This window comes from Anabrus simplex, chromosome 6, assembly GCF_040414725.1.
Source record: "Anabrus simplex isolate iqAnaSimp1 chromosome 6, ASM4041472v1, whole genome shotgun sequence".
Lineage (NCBI taxonomy): Eukaryota > Metazoa > Arthropoda > Insecta > Orthoptera > Tettigoniidae > Anabrus > Anabrus simplex.
Genome location: NC_090270.1, coordinates 276,416,277 through 276,443,719, shown reverse-complemented (window position 1 = coordinate 276,443,719; position 27,443 = coordinate 276,416,277). Strand labels below are relative to the sequence as shown.

General features: G+C 41.0%; 1 long non-coding RNA gene across 1 annotated transcript; it reads left to right on the top strand.

The window, feature by feature from the left end:
* LOC136875735 (uncharacterized) lies at positions 1 to 27,443 on the top strand. Its single transcript, XR_010860509.2, has 3 exons — positions 1 to 67; positions 7,595 to 7,849; positions 27,336 to 27,443. It is a non-coding gene; the product is annotated as an uncharacterized lncRNA (long non-coding RNA).

Genomic DNA, 27,443 nt, shown 5'->3' with positions numbered 1-27,443 from the left:
CAGGTGAGCAGAGCAGTAGAGTGAGTGAAGCAGCGGCGGCGCGGTCGGTGAAAAGCAGCATGCGAAGGTAGGAAATATACGTTGCATGTAGAGGAGATCGTAACAGTAGGACAATGCAGTGACGGTGCATGTGTCTCCACGTGAATAAATGCCTGCCTTTAACCTTTATATCAAAAATAAGTTTCCTGGAAAAGCCTACAGAGCTTAAAATTGTTTTACTCCTGTTTTACCTGGACACCACGTCAAGAGTAAGATATCTCCTGCAGAGGGTGAGTTGTGGACCTCACTCGACTCAGTAATAAAACCAATAAAATATATACACTGACGTGGACAAATACAGCATAGAACCATAATTTCGATATAAGAAGCACTCGCCACATCGGTAGACAGATAAGCAAGTGAATATCCGATCACGTTTCCAAAATGACGATCATCCACGCCCGGTTGGAAACAATTTCAAGTACAGTGTACTCATTCCCCTCACAGTACCTTGCAACCACATAGTCCTTCCAACACATGTTGTATGAAGGGTGAAGTTCTCTTTACACAGAACTGTACAGAGGAGTTAGTGAGATGAAATGAATAACGCGATACATGATAGTAGGAAGAGACGGGGTGAAACGCGGTGCCAATTCACAGGTTACTCCTCTCGAGTAGGACCAGCGGTTCTGCTCAATGCTTGACGTATCCATCCGACGGTTTAATCACCATCAACAGCGTCATAAGCCCTCATTCCATATGAAGTCCGGCTCCATGGTTATATGTAGAGGCATGATTTTTTCGCAATAACGATAAACGCGACAAAAAATATTTTGAAGCGATTTTGCGATATCTTTACGAAACATATGCTTCTGGTTAAGAAAATATGGATATTACGTTCGCGAATTAAAGCGATAAGGCCATTTTAAAGCGAAATTCAATTATTTCGCGATAAGCCGATATTACTGCGAAATCTGTAGTGAATAACGAACTTGAAATTTTGTTCCAAGATTATGTATGAAAAGAAAAGGAAGAGCGAAGAAAGATTCATCAACAGGAAAGAAATATGTTATCATTAATGCAATGGAAAATCTCTTTAAGACATGGCATCAAAGAAAAGGGGTTGTCTCCAGGCTTCTTGCCAAACCAAATGTTTGGAATGTTGTTTTTTTGGTGGCTGGTAATCCCACCGCAGCCTGTCTCCTCACGGCATTGTGCAACCCTGGAATCCCTAATGACGCCTACAAGCAGCACAATTGACCGGTGTATTTCGGCTTCGTGGTCAGGTAAAATTAAGAAAGTGATCACAGACAGTAGCGAAGATGGGTCGGTCGACAAGTGTTACGGTGCACAGCAGAGCTAAACAGTTTGCGAGTGAAGGTTTATACGCTTCGGAAAGCAATATTTTAATGTGTAAATTTTGTAATGTTCGTATCGATTGGGAGAAAAAAGATACTGTCTCAAAACATTGTTTTAAAAATAAGGAACATTCAGAACGTAAATTTAGCACTCCAACAGTGAAACGGCAGGCAACAATAGAACTCTAATTAAATATGCAAACGAAAGCTCAGAGTAAAAAAATAGAATAGTATGTACCAGGTATGTGCAGTCTATCAATTAAACCTCCACAATCAACAATCAGTGATAGTAATGAAACCTTTAATGATTAATTTTAGAATTTCATTAAAGCGATACGGCAATATCTATTTTGCGAAACAACGCGATAATTAGTATCCTTCTCGCGAAATCGTTCAAAAATTAATGCGAAAAATCATGCCTCTAGTTATATGGTTAGCGTGCTGGCCCTTGGCCACAGGGGTCCCGAGTTCGATTCCCGGCAGGGTCGGGAATTTTGAACATAATTGGTTAATTTCGCTGGCACGGGGGCTGGGTGTATGTGCCGTCTTCATCATCATCCCATCCTCATCACGACGCTGAGCTCGCCTACGGGTATCAAATCAAAAGACATGCACCTGGCGAGCAGAACTTGTCCTCGGACACTCCCGGCACTAAAAGCCATACGCCATTTCATTTCATTGGTTTGGAACCGAATCCAGGCTTTTGGTACGCAAGCTAGTGATTAGAAATTGTATACCACCAACTCTCCTACCCTGCCGCCCAACATTCTGATGGAGAACATTTTTTTCGACCAACGGGACTCGAACCGGCTAGGATGACCAGACGTCCCTTATTGTACGGGATTGTCGCTTATTTCTCTAAAGTGTCCCGCTGTCCCAACAATGAATATACGAGCGGGCGTGTTGGCCGTGCGGTTAGGGCCGCGAAGCTGTGAGCTTCCATCCGGGAGATAGTGAGTTCGAACCCCACTGTGGGCATCCCTGAAAATGATTTTCCATGGTTTCCCATTTTCACACCAGGTAAATGCTGGAGCTATACCTTAATTAAGGCCACGGCCGCTTCCTTCCCACTCCTAGCCCTTTCCTATCCCATCGTCGTCATAAGACCTAATCTGTGTCGGTGCGACGTAAAGCCAATTGCAAAAAAAAATACATATACGGAACTCATATTGTACCGTTTTTCGTGAACCGTCCCGTGTATTTTATACCGTGTTTAAACTTTATTTATCACAAAGCTTTGATGTATATTTCTCATTGTGTATTGTAATTACAGTTTGTTTTGCTTGGCACTAAATGTAACAAACTATTGAGACCAGGAGCGTATCCAACGGGGGTTTGGGGGATACTGGAGGTTAGAACCCCCCCACCCCCACCCTATGAGTTTTTTGCAAGTTGCTTTACGTCGCACCGACACAGATAGGTCTTATGGCGACGAAGGGACAGGAAAGGGCTAGGAATTGGAAGGAAGCGGCCATGGCCTGAATTAAGGTACAGCCCCAGCATTTGCCTGGTGTGAAAATGGGAAACCACGGAAAACCATCTTCAGGACTGCCGACAGTGGGGTACGAACTCCATGAGTTTTGGCAAAAATAAAATAAACAGGAACTGACGATCAACTAAATAGACATTCAGAGTCATGATTGTAGAACCAATAAATCTGTTGAATATGTTTTCTAAGAAGCCTCGAAAGTTGGATTTTATATTGTAAACTAAACCTACTGTACCATTCGCTGTAAAACTGTTGACCTTGATAGTATTGTTCTTGTTTTGTATTTTAATGTAAGATTTTGTAGTGTACTTAAGTCTATATATCAACATAATTCACTTGTACCAGTATCCTTATAATCTTCTATGCGCGCACCACACATGCACTTTCGTTATGTTCTATCATCAAATTATATCCCCCCACCCCCACCAATCGACCGATCTTGGCTACGGTACTGATTGAGACAGACGTATATAAAATGTAAAAATGTCAACTTAAAATCCTGCAATAATAAGTATGAGTTGGTTGAGGAATTTGTTAGACGGACCCGGTTAATCCTAAAATCAGGCCTGAACAGCAAAAATATTATTAAAGCGATCAACACCTATGCGATACCAGTTTTTAGCTACTCCTTCGGAGTTATAAAGTGGAGCAAGACTAATATCAAAAATATTGAAAAGAAACTGCGCTGCTTGATGACCAAGGAAGGAAAACACCGCTCAAAGTCAGCAGTTGAGCGACTGAATCTGCCACGCCGTCTGGATGGTCATGGTATTGTGGACATTGAAGATCAGCTAGCACGGCAAGTAGTATCAATGAGAGAATATTTTCATAGATCAGCTAAAAACTCAGACCTGCACTGAATCATATGTCAAATGGATGTTATATTACTTCTTTTCTTTTTTTGCTATGTGCTTTACGTCGCACCGACGTAGATAGGTCTTATGGCGACGATGGGATAGGGAAAGCCTAGAAGTGGGAAGGAAGCGGCCGTGGCCTTAATTAAGCAACAGCCCCAGCATTTGCCTGGTGTGAAAATGGGAAACCACGGAAAAACATCTTCAGGGCTGCCGACAGCGGGATTCGAACCCGCTATCTCCCGGATGCAAGATCTCAGCCGCGCGACTCTAACCGCACGGCCAACTCGCCCGGTATATATTACTTCTTAACAACCCAAGTCCTAGAGCGAGAAGTAACAACTGATTTGCAAAATTTGGACGCATGGGTAACATATCCACTACGTGGGAAGCAACCCTACTTAGTTAGACAACACAAGAAGCATAGAACGTTTGGCTGACTGGCTGGCAAATGTTCCTCGAAACAGAAGATTTTATATTGGCTATACAAGACCAACTCAATCCAACCAGAAGCTACTTGAAAAAAGTGGTGAGAGACACAACCGACATGAGGGACTCGTGCCGATATAGCTGCCAAAAAAATAATAAAAAAATAAAAAAATAAAAAAACCATCCATCATGTTACTTCCAGATGCTCACTTTAAATACTGCAATAATAAGTATGAGTTGGTTGAGGAATTTGTTAGACGGACCCGGTTAAACCTAAAATTAGGCCTGAACAGCAAAGCGATTAACACCTAAGCGATACCAGTCATCAAGTGGAGCAACACTTCTCTGGAAGGCAGTATAAGGAACGCCACGATTCGGTAGCCAAGATTTTGCACCAAGAACTTGCTATTAAATACAGACTGGTTGATGAAAGACTTACCTATTTTAAGTATAGCCCTCAAACTGTACTCGAAAATGACGAGATTAAAATGTACTGGGACCGAACAATTATCACGGATAAGACGACTATCCACAACAGACCGGATATAGTGGCGTTAGAAAAGGAGATAAAACGTGCCGTTCTGGTCGAAATAGCTGTCCCGAACACCGGGAACCTCCATGAAAATTATATCGAGAAAATCAACAAGTATACACCACAGGCAGAACATATTCAAAGACTATGGCACTATAAAGAGGTGATAATTGTACCAATCACCCTTTCGAGTACAGCTGCTATACGTACCTAGAACTCTGGTGGAACGACTGAAGAAGTTGGATGTCAACATCAAAATCTGCAAGACCATGCAGAAGGCGGTGGTCATTGCTACGACTGGAATTGTTCGGCAATTTATAGGTTCAAATTCTGTGTTAAAATGTAGTGTAAATTAAGGTTTATTGCGCTTTGATTTCCTAAAATCTGTACAGTTGCTTCAATATCATTACCACGAAAGCGTGCAAAATAATAATAATAATAATAATAATAATAATAATAATAATAATAATAATAATAATAATAATAATAAGTACTGGTTTTCTATAAATAAATGGCATTCTGTGTGGGGTCTATGGTTCATGTTAAGAAAGTCTATTTTTTCAATTTGCCTGGTGTGAAAATGGGAAACCACGGAAAACCATGTACAGGGCTGCCGACAGTGGGGTTAGAACCCACTATCTTCCGGATGCAAGCTCACAGTCACGTGCCCCTAACCGCACGGCCAACTCGCCCGGTATATTCTAATCTTAAATGAGGCCTAATCCTAATACTTGTAGTCTGGTCACCCTAGGCCAGGGATAGCGAACCTATGACACGCGTGCCACTATTTTAATGTTTTAACACGTAATAAATAAGTTGTCGGCCTCTGTGGTGTAGTGGTTCGCGTGATTAGCTGCCACCCCCGGAGGCCCAGGTTCGATTCCCGGCTCTGTCACGAAATTTGAAAAATGGTACGAGGGCTGGAACGGGGTCTACTCAGCCTCGGGAGATCAATTGAGTAGAGGTGGGTTCAATTCCCACCTCAGCCATCCTCGAAGTGGTTTTCCGTGGTTTCCCACTTCACCTCCAGGCAAATGCCGGGATGGTGCCTAACTTAAGGCCACGGCCGCTTCCTTCCCTCCTCCTTGTCTATCCCTCCCAATCTCCCGATCCCCACGCAAGGCCCCTGCTCAGCATAGCAGGTGAGGCCGCCTGGGTGAGGTACTGGTCATCCGCCCCAGTTGTATCCCCGACCCAGAGTCTGAACTCCAGGGCACTGCCCTTGAGGCGGTTGAGGTGGGATCCCTCGCTGAGTCCGAGGGAAAAACCAACCCTGGAGGGTACGCAGATTAAGAAGAAGAATAAATGTTTATATAACAGGCCTATATCTAGAACATTGGTATTTAAGTATCTTCTTCTTTATCTGTTTACCCTCCAGGGTCAGTTTTTCCCTCGGACTAAGCGAGAGATCCCACCTCCACAGCCTGAAGGGCAGTGTCCTGGAGTTTACTCTGGGTCGGGGGATACAGCTGGGAAGGATGACCAGTATCTCGCCCAGGTGGCCTCACCTGCTATGCTGAACAGAAGCCTTGTGGGGGGATGGGAAGATTGGAAGGGATAGAAAAGGAAGAGGAGAAGTGGGAAATCACACTAACCACTACACCACAGAGGCGGACTGTTTAGAAATACACTTAACATAAATTGGTCATTTTTAACACGGTTAATGGATATGGCCTCCGGAAAGACCTGACGTTCTTCATCTGTGAAGGTGGGGCCGTATCCAACACTGAAAACAGCACACACGCAGCCAAGGAATTAACTAATGAAGGTTAAAAATTCCCGATTTGACCGGAAATAGAACCTGCGACCCCTAGGATCAAAGGACAGCATGCTAACCAGTTAGTCATTTTAGCATTAACGCGACTGAACGTTCCAAAAGAAACAAAGGATGGCGCAACAGTCTCGCAACATGGCCTACCAAGCGACCGCTGCTCAGCCCGAAGGCCTGCACATTACGAGGTGTCGAGTGGTCAGCACGACGAATCCTCTCGGCCGTTATTCTTGGCTTTCTAGACCGGGGCCGCTATCTCACCGTCAGATAGCTCCTCAATTGTAATCACGTAGGCTAGTAGACCTCGAAGTAGCCCTGATATCCAGGTAAAAATACCTGACTTGCCGAGAATCGAACCCGTGGCCTCTAGATAATAGGCAGGCATGCTACCGCTACACCGCGGGGTCGACTGTTGAACATTGTAATTGCCCCTAATTATGTAATGTGAAGGAATAAACACGTGACAAATCAAGGCTTAATTCATATAAAAGAAGAGGAACATTTGATAAACACAAAGACAATTCAGCGTGGGAAGAGTGAATGATGGAAGGAGGAGACAAGTAGAAACATGGAACAGAGAACGAGGATTATTTTCACATCATCATATACTGCCAGTCCACCTCTGTGGTGTAGTGGTTAGTGTGATTAGCTGCCACCCCCGGAGGTCCGGGTTCGATTCCCGGCTCTGCCACGAAATTTGAAAAGTGGTATGAGGGCTGGAACGAGGTCCATTCAGCCTCGGGAGGTCAACTGAGTAGAGGTGCGTTCGATCCCCACCTCAGCCATCCTGGAAGTGGTTTTCCGTGGTTTCCCACTTCTCCTCCAGGCAAATACCGGGATGGTACCTAACTTAAGGCCACGGCCGCTTCCTTCCCTCTTCCTTGTCTATCCCTTCCAAACTTCCCATTCCCCCGCAATGCCTCTGTTCAGCATAGAAGGCGAGGCCGCCTGGGAGAGGTACTGGTCATCCTCCCCAGTTGAATCCCCCGACCCAGAGTGAAGCTCCAGGACACTGCCCTTGAGGCGGTAGAGGTGGGATCCCTCGCTGAGTCCAAGGGAAAAACCAACCCTGGAGGGTAAACAGATAAAGAAGAAGAAGATATACTGCCATCTTTACATAGTTTAAGTTATTATTATGACTGTATATGCTCCGAAATAAACTATTTTTGGATTCTATCGCAGGTTGAGAGAGGATATCCCACAGACACTTTAGTCATGATACTAGGAATTCCTGCCGACCATATTCTCAGCTTCAGTCATGGACCTCTGCGACTTTTGGCTGGAGGCTGTCTTGTATTCAGCATAGTTTTCAACAGTCTACTGCAGGGAGCTTTCATTGAAGTCATGTCCAATCCACGCCGTGGACCTGATATTGACACTCTTCAACAACTGGACGAGTCTGGTTTGCCCATCCAGACGCACAACGTTATGTTTAAGGTAAGAAAGTGACATCAACTCGCATTGCGATATTAGAAACAACAATCAGGTAACGCTGATTCACTCCCAGAAATAAGCTTCTGGTTCCCTTCAAAAAATAGCCCTTTTCCCTCCCAATTTGATGCTATTTGTCTTTCAGAGGGCAGACCAGCTTAACACGAGGAAAATAGGCCAATATTAAATCGATTGTTTAATATGCTACAAATGTTGTTGACAACTGCTGCACATATCCCAGTATTGGCATGCTTCCTGGCAACCAGAAGCAACTTCAATAATGTCAAAATTCTAATTATTAACATTTTAAAGTAAAATGTTCAAAATTTCCCGCCTTTTTAACAATATATCACTGTTTCCATCATAACTCTCTTACTGTTTCACGGATAATTATGATTTTTTCATGGTTTCCTCCCATAGTGTTGTACTAAAATCTGTACGTCATAGAGGTCAATAGGATTTATATTAGATTTTATATATTTATTTACAAAAAAAAAAAATATTTTGGTGCTCGGTGATGGAAGGAGGAGACAAGTAGAAACATGGAACAGAGAACGAGGATCATTTTCACATCATCATATACTGCCAGTCCACCTCTGTAGTGTAGTGGTTAGTGTGATTAGCTGCCACCCCCGGAGGTCCGGGTTCGATTCCCGGCTCTGCCACGAAATTTGAAAAGTGGTATGAGGGCTGGAACGAGGACCATTCAGCCTCGGGGGGTCAACTGATTAGAGGTGCGTTCGATCCCCACCTCTAATATCTAAATCACAGTGTATGTTAGTGATTGAGGTTCATTTTGTAGGTGGAGGTTTGAAATATGCTTTAAAAAGGGAAATTTTGAAGAGTCGTAAATATTGTTTGGTAATATTACTTTTTGTAATTTCCGAGGCTCACATTTTAATTATGCTCAGCGTTAGAAAATTGGATGAGATTTCATTTTGACGCATACAATAAAGGGTATTAATGCCATGCACATTATGTGGATAGTTTACGATATTATCGAGATAATCGTTATGAAGTTAATTTTATTATTCAAAATGGAAAAATGTATTTGTTGTTTTCCCTGTCAGGCATACATTAATTAAAACTGAAATCTTAATCAAAATCTTGTAAACTGGTATTAATTTTCTTAAAAACCTTACTTTTTCTCGTACATGAACACATTAAAAAAATCGTTGTAAGACATGGCATTCCAATAATTATTATCTAACTCTTTGGTTTAATTCATAACTGATTGTTTTGTTTGGAAGTATTTCTAGTCGGAGCTCGATATTTTATTATACTTTGGTGCCTGCATGTGCTTTGTGCAAAACATCTAAAAGTACAAAAATCGTTTTGGTGTAGGGGTAAAAGCAAGTGTTAAATTTGACGTCAAAACTTTCACATGAGACATTCCACTTCAAGCGGATAAACTGAAGTTGGTCTTTTGAAAAAAGTCGAAAATTTGAAAATAAATGGAGCAAAACCTTAAAATCAAGACCGTGTAAAACATATTTTCCTAACTGTAATTGCGTCCACAGAAAGAGTCGTAAATATTATCTGGTAATATTGTTTTTGTACGGTAACTTCCGAGGCTCATATTTTAATTACGCTCAGAGTTAGAAAATGGAATGAGTTTTTATTTCGACACACACAATGTAGGATTGTAATGGCGTGGATAGTTCTTAATATTATCGAGATGATCGTTATGATGTTAATTTTATTATTCAAAATGAAAAAAAAATATATTGGAAATCATCAATGATTTTAGTTTCGGCCCTTGAACACATCTGCGTTGTCAAATTTGTCGTAAATTTGTTTTTAAATGTATTAATTTGATAAATTATTGCGATTATGATTGATTATGATTGGCTCAATGCTTACGCACTTGAAAAGGACTGAATTCTCTCGGAAGCTGCATTGTTTAATATATTACAAATTATTAGGGTGGTGAGATTAAGCTCCAATGGGAAATGCGGAGTTTCTCAACCTGTGGACAGTAACGCAACATGTGTTCAAGTGAAGTGCTCAGAGAGTGCAATGTCCTGTCGGTTACAGCTCCTGCAGGGTTACATACAGTTGGGCGTGAGTTTCCAAAACCGAGCATAAAAACCAAAGGCGGGCATAATTTGGCTCAACGAGCAAAGCTTCGGCTCAGGCAAGTAAAGGAGCAGAGTAAGAACAGCCTAGCAGCTGCTTGCACGGCTCTCAGTTACAACTAGTGAAGGCCCGCATATCTTAACAGATTTAAACTTTTAACACTTTTATTGTGCCTGTTACCGCTGTTTGTGGTAGTTATGCATGAAAGAAGGTGCTGGGTGGTGAATAGGTCTCAAGCTACAGAGTGAAATTACTATTAAAATTTAACAAGGTTATATTTTCTTTTCAAATTTAAGTAACAACAAATAGACAGGTACTTAGTAGCAGAAACACAATTTGAAATGTACAATTACACAGTTACCCCATTCGGGACTTCGAGAATCAGATACATAAGTCTTGAGCAACGAGCCCGACTTTACAAATACGCTATTGAACAAAGGGGCCGAAAACCCCCACACATGCCAGAAACGTTTGCTTCCAATTACATAGAAAAGCCTCCTAGAGGCAGAACACAATTTTCAAAGGAGTCACTTGCCCTAAAATAAAAGTCTATCATAGGCCACTCCGAATTCCACGTTTAAGCTGGCCTCCAAAACTATATACACAGGGGTAAAATACCCAATCTACTGAGGTCTAGTAAATAAAAGAAGGTTAATTAAATGACCTCTAAAGTAACAATTTGCGAGGAGGTGAACATGCACTCCTAATACATTTTGTTTCTAAAACCTACGTTGGCTCTAGGCCGCTGATGCCAGGGCTAATCCCATACTACTGAGGTGACTTAAGAAAATACTAACTTACATTACCTTACTGAAGAATAGGTTGCAAAAAAAAATAAGTTCACCTCAAAACAATGTGAGTGGGAGCTCGAGAGGGTTAAGCACTCTCTATCCCAATATGTAGTTTGAAAGATAGAATAGATACCAGTTGTTTTTACATTTTAAAGGAAAGTTACATGGTGGAAGACCTAGAACCCGCCGCGAGAGTTAAACTGCCGACCTAGCAAGAAAAGATGTTATTAATTGGCCATTACCTTGTGTTGAACGGCTGGAGAAGAAAGAGGCGCTTCCCGCCTCCTGCTCGGTACTTAATACACTGAAAGATGGAACAGAAGTGGCCCGGAGACCCCAAAATCAGCAGTTTATATACTCTCGCGGAATTTTCTAGGCGTTAGGGGAATGAAAACACCCGCCCACAATGTTTTTATTGGATAGGACCCCGCAATCGCTTAAAGTTGGGGGAAGATACATCTGATTGGATAGAAATTAATTTAAGAAATTCGGGATTGGCTACATGCAAAACAAGGGGAAAGAGAGGGGTATACAGCCAACTTAAACAATAACAGAAAGAAATTTAACAAAGAACAAACTCTTGAAATAAAAATTTCTCCAACAAAATAGTTCTTTGATTTCGCACTAGGTTGCACTATTGTAATTCTTCAGTAGTGTCCTCTAGAAGAGAAAGTTCACACTTCTTACTTCAAGCGAAACAAAAACACATCAAAAGTGACACAGTTCACAAACTCAAAAATTTCCAAGTGGTGACATCTTGTGAGAAACTAGAAAATTAATAGAGTAGATGAAGTTCAGATTTCCACCAGAAGAGGAATTTCATCTGGCGCAACTTTTAAATAACCGGAGTAGAGGTGTACCGCCCGGTACAGACCTCCCCCCCCAAAAGTTCCTCCAAGGGGTAACACAGAAGAGCATAACCTTTTGTTTGAAAATAAGTTCCAAGTTTTGATGTTGATATTAGATAACTTGCGGAAGTATTTGAGAAATTTCTTAATTCGGTTCCAAAATTTTGTTGTTGCAGGAGAAGTGAAGCCTTTATGTTTGTAAAAGTTAAATTTCTGAAGATAAACTTTTAATACTTAAAAGTGAAGGAAAGATTGGCAATGTCCACCAAATATTGCTGTTGAATTCCCAAGGATAGTTATGTTGATTGTAACAGTTCATGTAGTTAACGATGATTAAGTTGGGTGGCCAGGCCGGCCGTTGCAGCTTGCGTCCAAAGGAGGCCGCTCGGACCCCTCAAGTACCCTGAGATACCGCTCGCCCGCACTATGAGGGGAGCAGAGGTGTTGAAACACGCCGCGCCCGCGGTGAACATATACAGGCTGCGGGCCAGTAGCAGGTCGTGCGCCGCACATCAGCCTTGGCCGGGAGGAGAGCTCCGGCTTCGCCGGGCACATGTCGTCTTTGCTGGAGAGGAGGGGGCCCATCCCCCTCCCCAGTTGCTGCACGGCGCTGAGCGGCTGCGGGGGCACTGAAACATTAAAGCTAGGCGGCAGAATTGTGTTGGACAATCATCTTCGTTGAGGGTACCGGCTTGTGGAGAGGTTGAGGGGCTAGCGGCGTGCAAACATCCATGGCATAACTTAATATTATGAAGCCGCAGTGTGTATTGGAGCAGGAGACGGGAGCGTGGTAATGGCCGTGGCAAAGACAGGATGGCAGTTAAACAATCGAGGGAGGTTTACAAGAACAGCTTATATATAAAACAAAATATTATAGAAGGAGCAGAAAGCCTTAAGCGCGGAACTCAAAAAAAAAATATAACCATCGTATTCCTATAAAATTATATGAAGCAAGTTGACACAAAAATTACACCGGTTTCACCTGGGACAGGTGAACTCTAAATATCCTCTCGGTGGCTGGATTACTTAACAATAAGGTAACCGGCGTAAGAAAATCGAGAATGACACAAGGCCCATGAAATCTGGGGGCAAGCTTGCCCGCGGGAACAAAGTTCTTGACCATAACCTGGTCACCTACCTTCAAAGGGGTGGGTCTCCGTCCACGATCATACCTTTCCCTAACCTTTTCATGAGACACTTTAAGATTGGCTTTAGCCTTCTTCCAAAGATCTTTAATGTTGTCCGGATCTATTGTCTCGGGCAGAATGTCACTCAGAGACCAGAGGTTCGAGAGCGGCGTGTTGGGAACAAACTTAAACATCAAAGAAGCTGGAGTAAACTTGTGAGATTCATGAACCGCCGAATTCAAAGCAAAAGCTATCCAATGCAGGGACGTGTCCCACCTGGAAGGATCTTCATGATGATAGGCAATAAGTGCGGACCTGAGATTACGGTTAACCCGTTCAGCCAGAGATGGTTGTGGGTAATAAGCAGAAGTAGTTACATGAGAGATGGACAAGTCAAAACAGAATTTACGAAATAAATTTGATGTGAACGCCTTAGCATTATCAGATACCATATATTGACACGGACCAAAAGAAGCAAAAATAGAATTTAGGCAAGTAATGGTTGACTGAGCGGTAGCCAGCTTAGTCGGAAATAACCAGGAAAATCTTGTAAAACCATCTACACACACAAAGATGAACTTGTTGGCATTTCCCTTCGACTGGGGGAAGGGTCCTACATAATCAATATACAGGCGTTCCATGGGGCGCGCCGCTTGATGAGAAGACAAAAGGCCTACCTTAGTGGACATGGTAGGTTTACTAAGCAAACAAGATTTACAAGCTTTTACAAGTTCACGGATTTCACCGTCCATACCTTTCCAGATGAACATTTCACGAATTTTTTCACGAGTTTTAAAGATACCAAGATGCCCTCCTAATGGGGTCTCATGATAATACTTGAAGATCATAGGCACAAGAACCGCTGGAACGACAACTTTCATCATCTTGTCATGCCTCGAAGGGCAACATAAAACACCATTCCTCAGAACATAAGGGACAACATGTTCCCCAGAAGAAAGGGTTTCCATTATCGGAGCCAGCGTCGGATCTTCACGTTGGTACTTCTCAATATCTCTAAAGAGCATGGGAGCATCGGTTAGGATGGCATTAACCTCAGATAGTATGGACTCGGAGGGTGATGAACAGTCGACAGGTTCATGGGTCTCGACGTCGTCAGAAAACATACGGCTGAGTCCATCAGCAACAACATTTTCAGTACCTCTGATATGCCGTACATCGAATTGGAAGGCAGAAATACGGATGGCCCAACGGGCTATACGACCTGTACGACGCGGCCTACCTAAGACCCAGCTTAAGGCTTGATTATCTGTCTCCAGGTCGAATTTGACATGTTCCAGATAGAGGCGGAACTTTTCTAAGGCAAATAACACTGCCAAACCTTCGAGCTCATAGATGGAATATTTGGCTTCTTGAGCTGACAATGTCCTAGACGCATAGGCGATGGGTCGCCTCCCTAGTTCAGTCTCTTGAAGAAGGACTGCAGCTACCGCCGACGACGACGCGTCGGTTTGGACGATGAATTTCTTCGAGAAATCCGGCATAGCAAGTACAGGGGCATTACAGAGAGCTAATTTAAGGTCTTCAAAAGCGGCTTGTTGAGAAGGTCCCCACTCAAATTTGATGCCTTTCCTACGAAGAAGGTTCAAAGGCGCCGCTCTATTAGCAAAGTTAGGAATGAACTTCCTGAAGAAATTCACCATGCCAATGAACCTGGCGATACCTTTAATGTCCTTGGGAGGTTTAAAATCACGGATGGACTGTGTTCTAGAATGATCGACTGCTACACCATCAGGTGACACAATATGCCCTAGGAATGACATAGAGGGCTTAGCAAAGGCAACCTTGGACAACTTAACAGTTAACCCAGCCTTACGAAGGCGATTGAGAACTTCTCGCAGATGATCTAGATGTTCTTCAAAGGTTTCGGAAAATACGACGACATCATCCAAGTAGTGATATAAGTACTCAAATTTGATGTCGGAAAAGACCCTATCTAGTAGCCTAGTGAGTACAGCTGCTCCTGTGGGGAGCCCGAAAGGCACGCGGTTGTATTCATATAAATTCCAGTCCGTGGCAAACGCTGTGAGATGTTTAGACTCTTCAGCAAGGGGAATTTGATTATAGGCCTGATTCAAGTCCAAGATAGTAAAGAACTTGGCCTTACGAAACCATGAAAAGCAAGAATGAAGGTCGGGAAGGGGCACAGATTGCAACACCACCTTCCGATTGAGAGCCCTGTAATCAATGACAGGCCTGAAGCCTCCTTGGGGTTTCGGGACTAGAAAAATAGGCGAAGAATACGCTGACTTAGAGGGCCTAATAATACCATCCTTCAACATCTGATCGATGATTTCTTTCAGAGCTTTCATTTTAGGAGGAGACAGCCTATAAGGAGGAAAGCGAACAGGAATCGAATCCGTGACCTCAATTTTGTATTCAATAAGGTCAGTAACACCCAGATTATCAGAGAACACCTCGGGAAACGACTGACACAATTTACGAATACTATCAGCCTGCTCCTCAGGTAGATGTCTAAGGTCTAACAACATCTCATCCTGGGTAGGCGAAATAGAAGAACATGATGCAGAGTTACACTTTAACAAGGGAATTTTACAATTGGACGCAAATTTGAATGTGCACGACCTAGACTGAAGATCGAGCACAAGACCAGTGTGAGAAATAAAGTCGGCTCCCAATATAATGGGGCAAGACAAGTGCTTAGCAACAAACAGTTTAATTTTCCATGTGAATTTGAAAATACGAATTTTGACATGTAAAGAACCTAGAATTTCTAATGGAGATGAATTAGCCGAAACATATTGAATGGGAGATGAGACATAGTCAGGTAGTTTACAAACAGATTTCAATTTAGAATACCAATCAGCCGAAATAATAGAGCAAACACTACCTGAATCTAAGAGAGCTGTTATAGGCTCGTTATTTAACTCAATCTTAAGAAAAGGAACAGGTGCGGGGGTATCCGCCGCAATCCTAAGACACTCTCTGGGGCATTCAAAAAATGAATTTGAAGATTGCTCATTCCCTGAATTCTCGACTTTTTTGCCCGGGGCTGAGCCTTGGAAAGCAGAATTAGCCGACTCAGCCGACGCCGCTAGTCACTTTTTATTATTGGAATAGCTGGAATTTGCACCAGAAGTTGAGCAGGAGGGGGTGCTATTTGCGTTTGGGCAATTCTTGGCGATATGTGAGAAGGCCCCACACTTAAAACAGCCTTGTGATGACCCTACTCCATTCCTTGTCCCACTTGACTTGATCAGAGGACACTTATTCCGCAGATGTTCAGGCGACCCGCAAGCATAACATTTACGGGGATTGACTGGTCGGCGAGGTGGAGGCCGAGTGTTACTAAAGGAAGGCGGGGGTTCTTTCGCGACACGCAAAGAATCGGCGTATCTAACTCCTTCCGCTGAGACGGCCAATGCTTCAAGTTCAGAGAAGGTTTGCGGACACGCCGCGAAACACAAATATGACCTGTAGGATGGTGAAATACCTTCTACAATAGCCTGCACAATCTGATCTTCAGGAAAGTGCAGAGCAAACACCCTGGTGTAGAATTTGATATCTTGTACGAAATCAGCCAAGTTTTCATCCAAGCGCTGTACACGGTAATAGTACTTCTGAATCAGGGAGGACCTGGCCCGAGCCGGGATAAAGTTAGCTAGCAAATGGGCATGGAAATCCTCAATAGATGATTGCTCGGCAATGGCTCTTACGATTTTATCAGAGAGAATACCAATAGCATACGGATAGATAATTTGCAAGATTTGACATGGCGAAAGAGAAAAAACAAGAGCATGATCCTGAAATTCCACTAGAAATCTTAAAAATAAAATTACATCACTAGTGGTGTTGACGGAAAACTTAGAGATACCTCTAAGCAACATTGCCAATGGATGAGGCAAGCTGCTGAACCCGGGCGACATAGTAGGCAAAGGTTTCAATGGTAAGGAAGTCAACTCCGAACGGATGTTACTCAACGATGCACGGCGTTCAGATTCGTTGTCCAATGGGGCAGGGATAGTTTGAGCAGCAACGGTTGTTCTATTGACTTCTCCCTTGGGAGGCACTTCCTCACTACCTGCGTTCACAATAGAGGGTTGATCAGATTTGGGAGGAACTTCCCCAGTTAACAGTAGGGTGACTTTACTAGATAATTCAGAAATAGTTTCAAGGAGCGTATTAGCTTCCTTCCTCTGAACGTCATTCACCTTTAGAGACAACAGATCATTAACTCTATTTGAAAAGTGATGTAGTCTGCCTTGCACACGCTTAATTTGATTAGGAGACGGATCGTTTTCATCAAAAAAACTAACTACGGATGCTAGCCCAGTAATATTCTCGACGATCGTGGAAAGAGAATCATCAATTTCTTTCTCTCCCAAATTGGGGATGGAAATGGGCAAATCAAGGGACTCTCTAAGCTTGTTGGTGTCGATTGCAACCGTGCCTCCAGATTGCACATTTCTGATAGTTAACTCGTATATCAACTCCTCTTTGCGCAAATAGTTAAGGAGGAGAACATCGCGAGGGCCGGGCATGATGACAGAACAATTTAGAAAAACTCAAAAAATTCCAGCAACTGAGACAATTGTTAGAGTTCGAATCAAAGCAATGTTTAGCCGTCAAAAGGGGCTAAATTGAGACCCATTCAACCACGCTCTGCTACCACTTGTTACCGCTGTTTGTGGTAGTTATGCATGAAAGAAGGTGCTGGGTGGTGAATAGGTCTCAAGCTACAGAGTGAAATTACTATTAAAATTTAACAAGGTTATATTTTCTTTTCAAATTTAAGTAACAACAAATAGACAGGTACTTAGTAGCAGAAACACAATTTGAAATGTACAATTACACAGTTACCCCATTCGGGACTTCGAGAATCAGATACATAAGTCTTGAGCAACGAGCCCGACTTTACAAATACGCTATTGAACAAAGGGGCCGAAAACCCCCACACATGCCAGAAACGTTTGCTTCCAATTACATAGAAAAGCCTCCTAGAGGCAGAACACAATTTTCAAAGGAGTCACTTGCCCTAAAATAAAAGTCTATCATAGGCCACTCCGAATTCCACGTTTAAGCTGGCCTCCAAAACTATATACACAGGGGTAAAATACCCAATCTACTGAGGTCTAGTAAATAAAAGAAGGTTAATTAAATGACCTCTAAAGTAACAATTTGCGAGGAGGTGAACATGCACTCCTAATACATTTTGTTTCTAAAACCTACGTTGGCTCTAGGCCGCTGATGCCAGGGCTAATCCCATACTACTGAGGTGACTTAAGAAAATACTAACTTACATTACCTTACTGAAGAATAGGTTGCAAAAAAAAATAAGTTCACCTCAAAACAATGTGAGTGGGAGCTCGAGAGGGTTAAGCACTCTCTATCCCAATATGTAGTTTGAAAGATAGAATAGATACCAGTTGTTTTTACATTTTAAAGGAAAGTTACATGGTGGAAGACCTAGAACCCGCCGCGAGAGTTAAACTGCCGACCTAGCAAGAAAAGATGTTATTAATTGGCCATTACCTTGTGTTGAACGGCTGGAGAAGAAAGAGGCGCTTCCCGCCTCCTGCTCGGTACTTAATACACTGAAAGATGGAACAGAAGTGGCCCGGAGACCCCAAAATCAGCAGTTTATATACTCTCGCGGAAGTTTCTAGGCGTTAGGGGAATGAAAACACCCGCCCACAATGTTTTTATTGGATAGGACCCCGCAATCGCTTAAAGTTGGGGGAAGATACATCTGATTGGATAGAAATTAATTTAAGAAATTCGGGATTGGCTACATGCAAAACAAGGGGAAAGAGAGGGGTATACAGCCAACTTAAACAATAACAGAAAGAAATTTAACAAAGAACAAACTCTTGAAATAAAAATTTCTCCAACAAAATAGTTCTTTGATTTCGCACTAGGTTGCACTATTGTAATTCTTCAGTAGTGTCCTCTAGAAGAGAAAGTTCACACTTCTTACTTCAAGCGAAACAAAAACACATCAAAAGTGACACAGTTCACAAACTCAAAAATTTCCAAGTGGTGACATCTTGTGAGAAACTAGAAAATTAATAGAGTAGATGAAGTTCAGATTTCCACCAGAAGAGGAATTTCATCTGGCGCAACTTTTAAATAACCGGAGTAGAGGTGTACCGCCCGGTACAGTGCCTAATATCTCGTTCAATTCAGTGCATTATATTACCGTTAGGAAACAAAATAAGTTGTTTTGTATACAAACGCCTTGTCCTAAGTATGTTAATATTGATGCTTTCACAGACCGTACTTGTAGACATGATATGGGCTTTTGGGCTTATGCCGTATCAACAAAACAAGGTGAAGCTCTTTACATTTACGTTTCGCAGAGAACTTTGTTCTGCATCTTCAGAAGAAAATCTTAAGTGATGGGACTGTCGAATGAAAACCACCGAATTTTTCGATAGTCGTTAACTACCCTTACAACCGATTGTTTCCGTTTGCACTCGGTTTTTCATTTGTGAAGTCAGAGTCATTTATTATGAATGAATAGATATCCCACTCAGTAGCGGTGACTGGGAATTAAAAGTGCGGGGGGAAAATATATACAGACAACAAAACAGTACGTGGGTTTGTGGTATTTAGCGTAGTGGGGGGGGGTATATATACATCAAAAGTAAAAAAGGCCATAAAATGGTAAGGTTTTTCTCTCAGCGAATTTCGACAGAGAGGTAAAGATTGACAGTTTACCAACTTAAATGCGGTAATCATAGTTTGAGATTTTGATTCAATACTATACAATAACACTTTCACCAAAGGAACAATATTAGACATCTATTACAATTAAAAAGAAAAGGCGTGATTATACAATTAAAATCATTTAGGCCCGGTTTCATCAACACATGTTAAATATATACTAACAAGTAGTTAGTTAATATGGAGTTAGAAATTTAACATCTTGTTAGGTTTCTTGCGTTTCATCAAACTTTTTTTGTGAAATGTTAACTAATCGACTGTTAACTCTCCCAATATTGCGAACTGGTGCGAATCAAGGAGGCAGTGGTACGAAAATGCTGTTTTACAACGCGCTCCGATGCGCTTTTGTTTGAGCACAGCTGTAAAATATGGCGCGTGAAGTGAAACGGAATCGTAGTTCTAATCTTTCCTCCTTCGAAAAAGAGTTGTTAATTGAATTAGTAAATATATATAAGTTATTGAGTGCAAGCGCACAGATGGCTTGACGATAAAATAAAAGGACGAGGCGCGGGAAAAGACCGCGAGGGTTTCAATGGGGTAAACAGATACTTTTTTTAGTGGGTATCCGCTGTCACCTAACAAAATCACTTCGTTAGTTGTCCTACTTCAAACTGTGCTCCGATATGGGAGTTATTAAATATTGTATTGTCGTGTGCAGAACCAGACCACCTAGCAAGTATATCCCTGATTTGGAGGTTAGGCTCACTAATCACCTGAACATTAACATTAACTGAGAAATATCCCTTTCGATTAAGATATATTTCGGCCCAATTGCCTCCAGGTGACTGGATTCTTACATGTGTGTAATATATTGCACGTAGAACAAACACCAGGAAAACGGCTTATTTCATAGAAGTCGCGGATAATTTGCTGACGCTCTTCTACTGAAGGGAATGTTATATACCTCCTTCTCATGGATGCTATTGCTGCAGACACTCGACAAACAACTCTATTAACAGTGGCTTTAGAAATTCCAGCATTGTCCCGGTCATTATGCGAAAATAACCAGTAGCAAAAACTCGTAATATTATCAGTACCTGCAACATTGGAGAAAGAGGTAAGTTTCTCTTCGTAGGATATTCTAACCTCACTTGAATTTCGTCAACAACCTTAGCAAGGACTGTTTTCGATAACCTGTATCTATGAAGAAATTTCGGATCCGTCAAATTTTCAAAGTCATTACGTCGCTGAACTCTTCTTCGATCAGGATTGTTTTGTAAAAGATCTAAATAGAGCAATTCCGCCTCGAAAGCGAAATTCACAGCAGCCATTTTGGAACAGGTTGCTAAATGCTAATGTAAGCCATTTAACATTGGAAATGGCTGATGTTAACTTTAATACGCAGTTTAACATTTGTTAATGTTAACATTTGTTGATGAAACGCAAATTTTCTTAAATCGTATGTTAAAATGATTTAACACCTTGTTAAGTACTAACATGTGTTGATGAAACCGGGCCTTAGTATTTCACTAAGAAACTAACAGGCACTAACGAGACTGCCAGACTGACGAATGCACGGGGCAAGGTGGTGAATCATACCTCAATGTCTATGACCTTTGCAAAAAATATATATATAATCCCGGTACCCTTTCTCATAGCACAGGCAAAGTCTCCACTATTTTGCTGTGGCGCTATACAAATCGGTTAGCCGGGACAAAGGATATTTTGTGCGTATTTCCACTAATAATTTTGGTAATGATTAAAGATAATAAAGAAAATAATTTTCTGATAAGACAAGAGGACTTGTACAAATGGCCTTTTTTTTAATAATTCCTGTATCTCCTAGTTTTAACAGGCTAAAATGGAATAAAAATGTTATTTCTCCAAAACGTTGTTGATGATGATGATGATGATGATGTTGTTTAAAGGGCCTAACATCTAATGTCATCGGCCCTCTCCAAAAAGTGGAGGTGCGACTGCCCCCCCCCCTCACCCCACTTAATCGCCGCTACTCATCCGACTTAAAGTTGTATAATAATAAATGCAATTTTATTATTGTGCACTTTATCAATAGATAGATGTTATAGTTTTTATAAATACTTGCCATATACTGACCAAGAACCTCTAATGATTGAACATTAACCTTAAATGAATGGAATTATTTTAAAATTAATATATGCACTATTACTTGGTCCTTTATCTTTTCATTTAGTTTAGTTTCTGTATTCACATTACTTTAATATGTGGTGTCATTACAATAAGGTGTAAACCTAACCTTCGTATGAAATTATCTAACATTTGTTATTTCATGAAGACAATATTACATTCATTAACTTGTGGTTAGGGGCACAAAAGTGCATTTTATTTAAAATAAAACATAATGACCACAATTACCTTAATCAGGACATTTTATCTTATTTTATAGACCAACGCATTTCATTTTCCAATCACTTCACTCGAAGACCGTGTAACGTTTGTTACTAGCGTTGCCTACGCCCTGTGGCCTACGCTATAATACAAGGCCTTGAAATGCACTCGTGGAAACGGGTTGCTTCCTAGTTCACCATTCAGCCGCTAGGATCGCGGTCTTGCCGCCTTGTATTCGCATGGCCGTATATGTCAATAAGTAAAGTATACCGTATCCTAAATAAAAAGAACTGAATGTTTTTACGAGTATTGACAGTACTTTATTTATAGAGTGGTGCTGCATTGGCTTGGATATGTCATTGAAGTTTCAAAACTTTCCTTTTGAGGGGCTTCTTATCAAGTTTCAAAACTTTCACTCTTTTACTTGAGTGGCTCAAAGCAATGTTGTCTAACAGAGGTCTCAGAAATTTTCATAGTAGAAAAAGAGGTGGTTTGTCGCCTTTACACTTTCCACACTTAATTTCACTGTTGAACATGTCTTTCGAAAAAATAAACGTACCGTACACCTTTTAGTAACTCTCTTCGGGACAAGTACTGCGTAGCGGAAGTGACAAATTCCGTCGTTCACTGCAGAAGTGCCACAGACGATGATTTCCGGTATCTGAGGGCTCCTCGATCTTGAAAACGAATAAGACACAATGTTGGACTTTGAGTAGCTGGAGAACAGATATGTTCTAAACAGCCTTTACAGTCTGTTTTTTTCTTTTGCCACATAAACCATAATGTCATTGTATTCCGCTTGGCGTCTTAGGTAGCTGAAGAAGAGCTCGATGTCATAGCTCGTTAGGTTCCTCGTCAATGCATAATGCAAATGTATACTTATGAGGTATTTTACACAGGCCACAGTGGACTGGATAGTCAAGATTTATGCCTGATACATTTCTCTCATGATTCTTTTTTACTTTCTCTGAATGCATTTTAAGTTTCTTAATATATGACAGGAAATCATTAATTAATCAACTGAGGAGTTCATCTTCAGTGCTAAAAGATGCTTTTTTTTTTTTTGCTAGTGACTTTACATCGCACCGACACAGATAGGTATTATGACGACGATGGGATAGGAAAGGCTTAGGAGTTGGAAGAAAGCGGCCGTGGCCTTAATTAAGGTACAGCCCCAGCATTTGCCTGGTGTCAAAATCAGAAACCACGGAAAACCATCTTCAGGGCTGCCGACAGTGGGATTCGAACTCACTATCTCCCGGATGCAAGCTCACAGCCGCGCGCCCCTAACCGTACGACCAACTCGCCCGGTTAAAAGATGCTCGTTTGTTCTCGTTCCTGAATATGTCCCATCTGAGGTGTTGCAGACGTTATGCGCATTGAACAATTTAATAAAATGCTCCATAAAACAAATGGCTTATTTTAAACTGTATTTTATGTTCTCGGGACAAAACCACCTCCATACTTTTCAAACCAGAGATTATTTCAGGGGAAAATACAATATTTTTAGCTCTTGCTACATTCATTTTCGTGAAATTTGTTGGGTAAATTATTTTCCTCGTTGGTTTCCTAATTTAAGATTTCTGAGTTTGAAGATGCCTCTCAAATGATTGCCGGTCGCGGTAGCATAGTTTAAAAAACGTTCAGTGACAAATTTTCGGATCGCCCGAATGTTATGACGTAACTCGGATCAAAACTTATAGGAACAGAGGCCTACTTCGATCAGCTTGAAGCCGTATCTCATACCTAATACGGTACTTCCTCTGTATAATGTTTCGAACATTGAACATTCACTGGAAACTTGTGAAACGAAATACCACAACCTTTAATTTATCGTGAATAAACCATGACTGGAATTGCGAATGCTTAACATCAGACAAATACATAATACATTCACAACCAACTCAGTTAATGAACACGTTTAAAGGCGCGAGCCTGGTAGACAGGGGGCAGGTAAGCGATCCTAGCGGCCCGGCATTGAACTTCAGTATAACCACTTTCATAGCGTTTTACGGGCTCTATTTCCAGGCCTTGTATTATAACGTAGGCAAGGGTTACTAGTCCCAATATTTCCGCTTATATCCCTACCAATAAAAGAAACATGCTATAAAAATCGATAGTGTAATACAACAATCCACATTTCGGTAGTTACTAGCAAATGACGTATTACTAGTTACTAGTACAGCCGCAGTACAAAACGTACATTACTATCTTATAACTAATTTCAAACCGAATGAAAACATAGCAAATACAGTAGAGACAATACACGACACTTACGGATTTCGCCTTGCTAAAATGGGAGACAATTCGACGGTGGCGCTCCTAGTGACTTGACCTGAACAAATCGCGCTAAATTCAAATATCAATGGAAATGTATATACGGAAATGGATAAATAAATTACGTCTAGAAAGAAAGTGGTATTGAGATATTAACTTCGAAGTTGCTAAAGCAATTCTGGATAAATGAATGAAGAATTATTTAAAAGGTTATTATTCAAAGACTGAAATTAGACATATAAACAAGGTGTGAAATGGACTGCCGTGAAATGGCTTGATCTTCCATTTATGCATTACTTTTTGAGCTTTAGCATACCTGCCTGAAATCTTACGGTTGGATTTTTCTTTTTTCCTCATTTGAAAACATTGTATCATCACATTAAGACATTTGTCAATAAAAATATCGGCACATTCCTTACACATATGATGCAATGAGTTAACATTTAATAGCTGGACAATTTTCCTCTTAACATGAAGCCTACTAACAGAAAGAAAATCTATAAAATCTCGGCTTTAATCTGAGAAGAGGGATAAAAGAAAGAAAAGTTTGAAAATGTTGTCGATAGTGATGCTTTGAGGAATATTTACGTACAATTAGAGTAAAAATGTAACATACCCTTGGCTGTATAGTCGAGGATTTTTAAAGTCGCTGGCCTGGAAATGATCTGAACAGATCTTATAATTCTTATACAAGCGTAACGTCCCTTCTTTCTTGTACACTTTATCCAAATCGCTTCTGTGACATTTCAAAACCCACAGATCACACCTACAACAACACATCGGTATTGAAGGTTAACTGCTGCACTACACAATAAAATATGCGTATTATATTTTAAGCCCGTTAAAACATGGGTCGAGCAGGTCAGAAGATTATGAAGTACTATAAAAATCACTGTCACTGGAAGAATATAAATGCAAACACAATATTACTTACATGTTCTTGTCACGAGGGAACCTGAAGAACGACCGCGCATTTTTCTCTACTTCGTAATTACTGCAGCCAAACACAGCACATACCTTTCCCCTCATGTTGAGAGGAGATATCAAGGAATGACACACGCTACTATTTAATTATGCCAACTCACTGAAAACGCATAAATAACACCAAAAACTTCACACAAAAATACACGTGCTCTTATGACAGAATCAGTACCGTTCAGGTCTATCCGCTAGAGTGAGCTCCAATAGCTGTCCCTCGATATCTCGCTCAGTGTCGTGTATTGTCTCTACTGTATTTGAACATAGTCACGCTTCACAATCGATAGTCTACCGATACTTTAAATCATTCCATATGCCCATCGATATCTCGACTGTTCGCGAGGAAGACTTCTAAAATATTGACCGTTTGAATTTAAGAATGCTAACCGTTGAGCGCTGTAAGTGGTAAGTGTTGGCGTCAGCTCCCGCTTGGAATGCTAGCGCTGTGCCAGCATACAGCGAGCCATCTGGTGACGACTGAACGGATCTACGTACAGCAACCAATGGTTAGCATCTATTCTATCCTCTTTGGAGATATTCTGAAGAGCGGAGCAAAATTCTCTACGAAACGTAAAGAGTTTCACATTGTTTCCTTGACACGACATAAGCCCAAAAGCCTATATCATGTCTACGTTCAATTATATTCATTTCATTACGATATGCGTAAAAAGCAAAATTAATTATTTCTACATGTGATAATTAAATAGTTCTTTCACTACTACGTGCAGACCTACTCATAGAAATACTGCAGGCCTACATAAAAACTTGTTTAAGAATACGGCATAAACAATGAACTGCAGACGAGCTGCACGATTGAATTGGGTAAACATAATATACTCAGCCAGGTACGTTGCTGTGGCTTTGCTTGCGCCTTGACATCGCATATTGCCATCTAGTCTTTACAGCACAAACTATTAGAAGTCAGCTGCTCTCGACTCTTCCCGCGCTCATGCCGGTAGCTCAAGGATCGGACCTCTCTCATTGCCCAACTATGATACAAACAGGAAGACCCCCACCAAGGTTTTGTAAACACAGCCCGTCTACAGCTTTCAAGAGGAAACCATTGTGACTTTCAACTAACATTTTTATGTGGGGAGTTAGGTCAAATTTAATAAATACGTATCCAGAACATATTAATAAATATCTAAATGAATTATTGTGTATTCTATGTAACATTCTCTTTTACAATTTTAAAGAAATATAATTGCTGACCGTTGTGTAGCAGAATACAGATTTTTAGAAAACCCAATATTATATTAATCAATTTGTGACGTGTGCTGCGGGAGTTTGTATACTTGGTCTTCTTCAAACAAATGTTGGATCATTTAAAATTGAATTAAATTTTATTTATTTCTAATTTAGTTAATTTACATTTTTTATTTCTTTGTTGGACACCTGTACCACACGTGTCGATTTTTCTGGGACTTGCACAAGATACAAGTTTCAAGATGTTACCAAGGACAGGATAACAAGCGTCCAATTAAACATTGAAATTTGATTAGTTTAGATAAATTGAAAGGTAACTTCTGTGCGGTCATTGGTCATTAATTTTGCTGTGCCGTTTACGGTTACACCATCTAGCGTGGGCTACGTTCGGAAAGCCCGCCGCAGGGTGTATTAATTCTGTTTTCGGCGTCATGTAGAGCGAACGTGTTGTCCAGGAGCTCTGTGCTCCATAGAGAATCTACCTTCTCTTGGGGTGAGCAGAAATTAAATTTCATCATGTAACTTAATTTTATTTCACGTTTTAATTTGTCACGGGAATTTATCCGTCGATCTTTTTTATCAGAAATCGATTGTAATTTACGGTGGTGTAATGAGGTTTTACTGTACATCCATGTTCACGTTGGCACGAGGCAAGCTTTTCCTAACAGTTTTTTTAAACTTAAATTCATTTTTCATTAAGCTTGAGTCTTGACCGCATTAACTCTGATTCATTTCAAAATGTTTTCCTATGACCTGTATTTTTTTTTTCTTTGGTGAAGGTGGTTGCTTCAGATGTTCAACTTGTAATTTTCTTTGATGCTACTTCATTTAATCAGGTTTTTTATTTTCTTGTGTTTATGTTACCAGCAGTGTTCCTTATTTCCTTTTCTTTAATGTTTTATAATAAATAAGTATTAATTATAAGTAGGTATTAACTGGTCGAAGTTTCGGCTACAAAATTTCTTCGATCCACAACCTCGTAGGGTTCCTTCCGCTGTCCACGTCCTGCTGTTAGTTTCCGTGTGTTTTACCTTATTTAATTTTGATTTTATGATATGGTTTTAACGATTCTAAATTTTATTGAATGTTCCAAATGTTTTATTTTCTTTCATAATTGTATAATTTATGCTCCCATACGCCGCTACACAATTATTGCTCTCGATTTGTATTTCAGGATTCTTTCGATGGCTGGGACTTGGATGTTATGCAACGCCTACATTCTCGTTTGACCTTCGTAAATATAAGGACGCTAAAAGAAGACCCTGTTGAGAAAATAACTCGG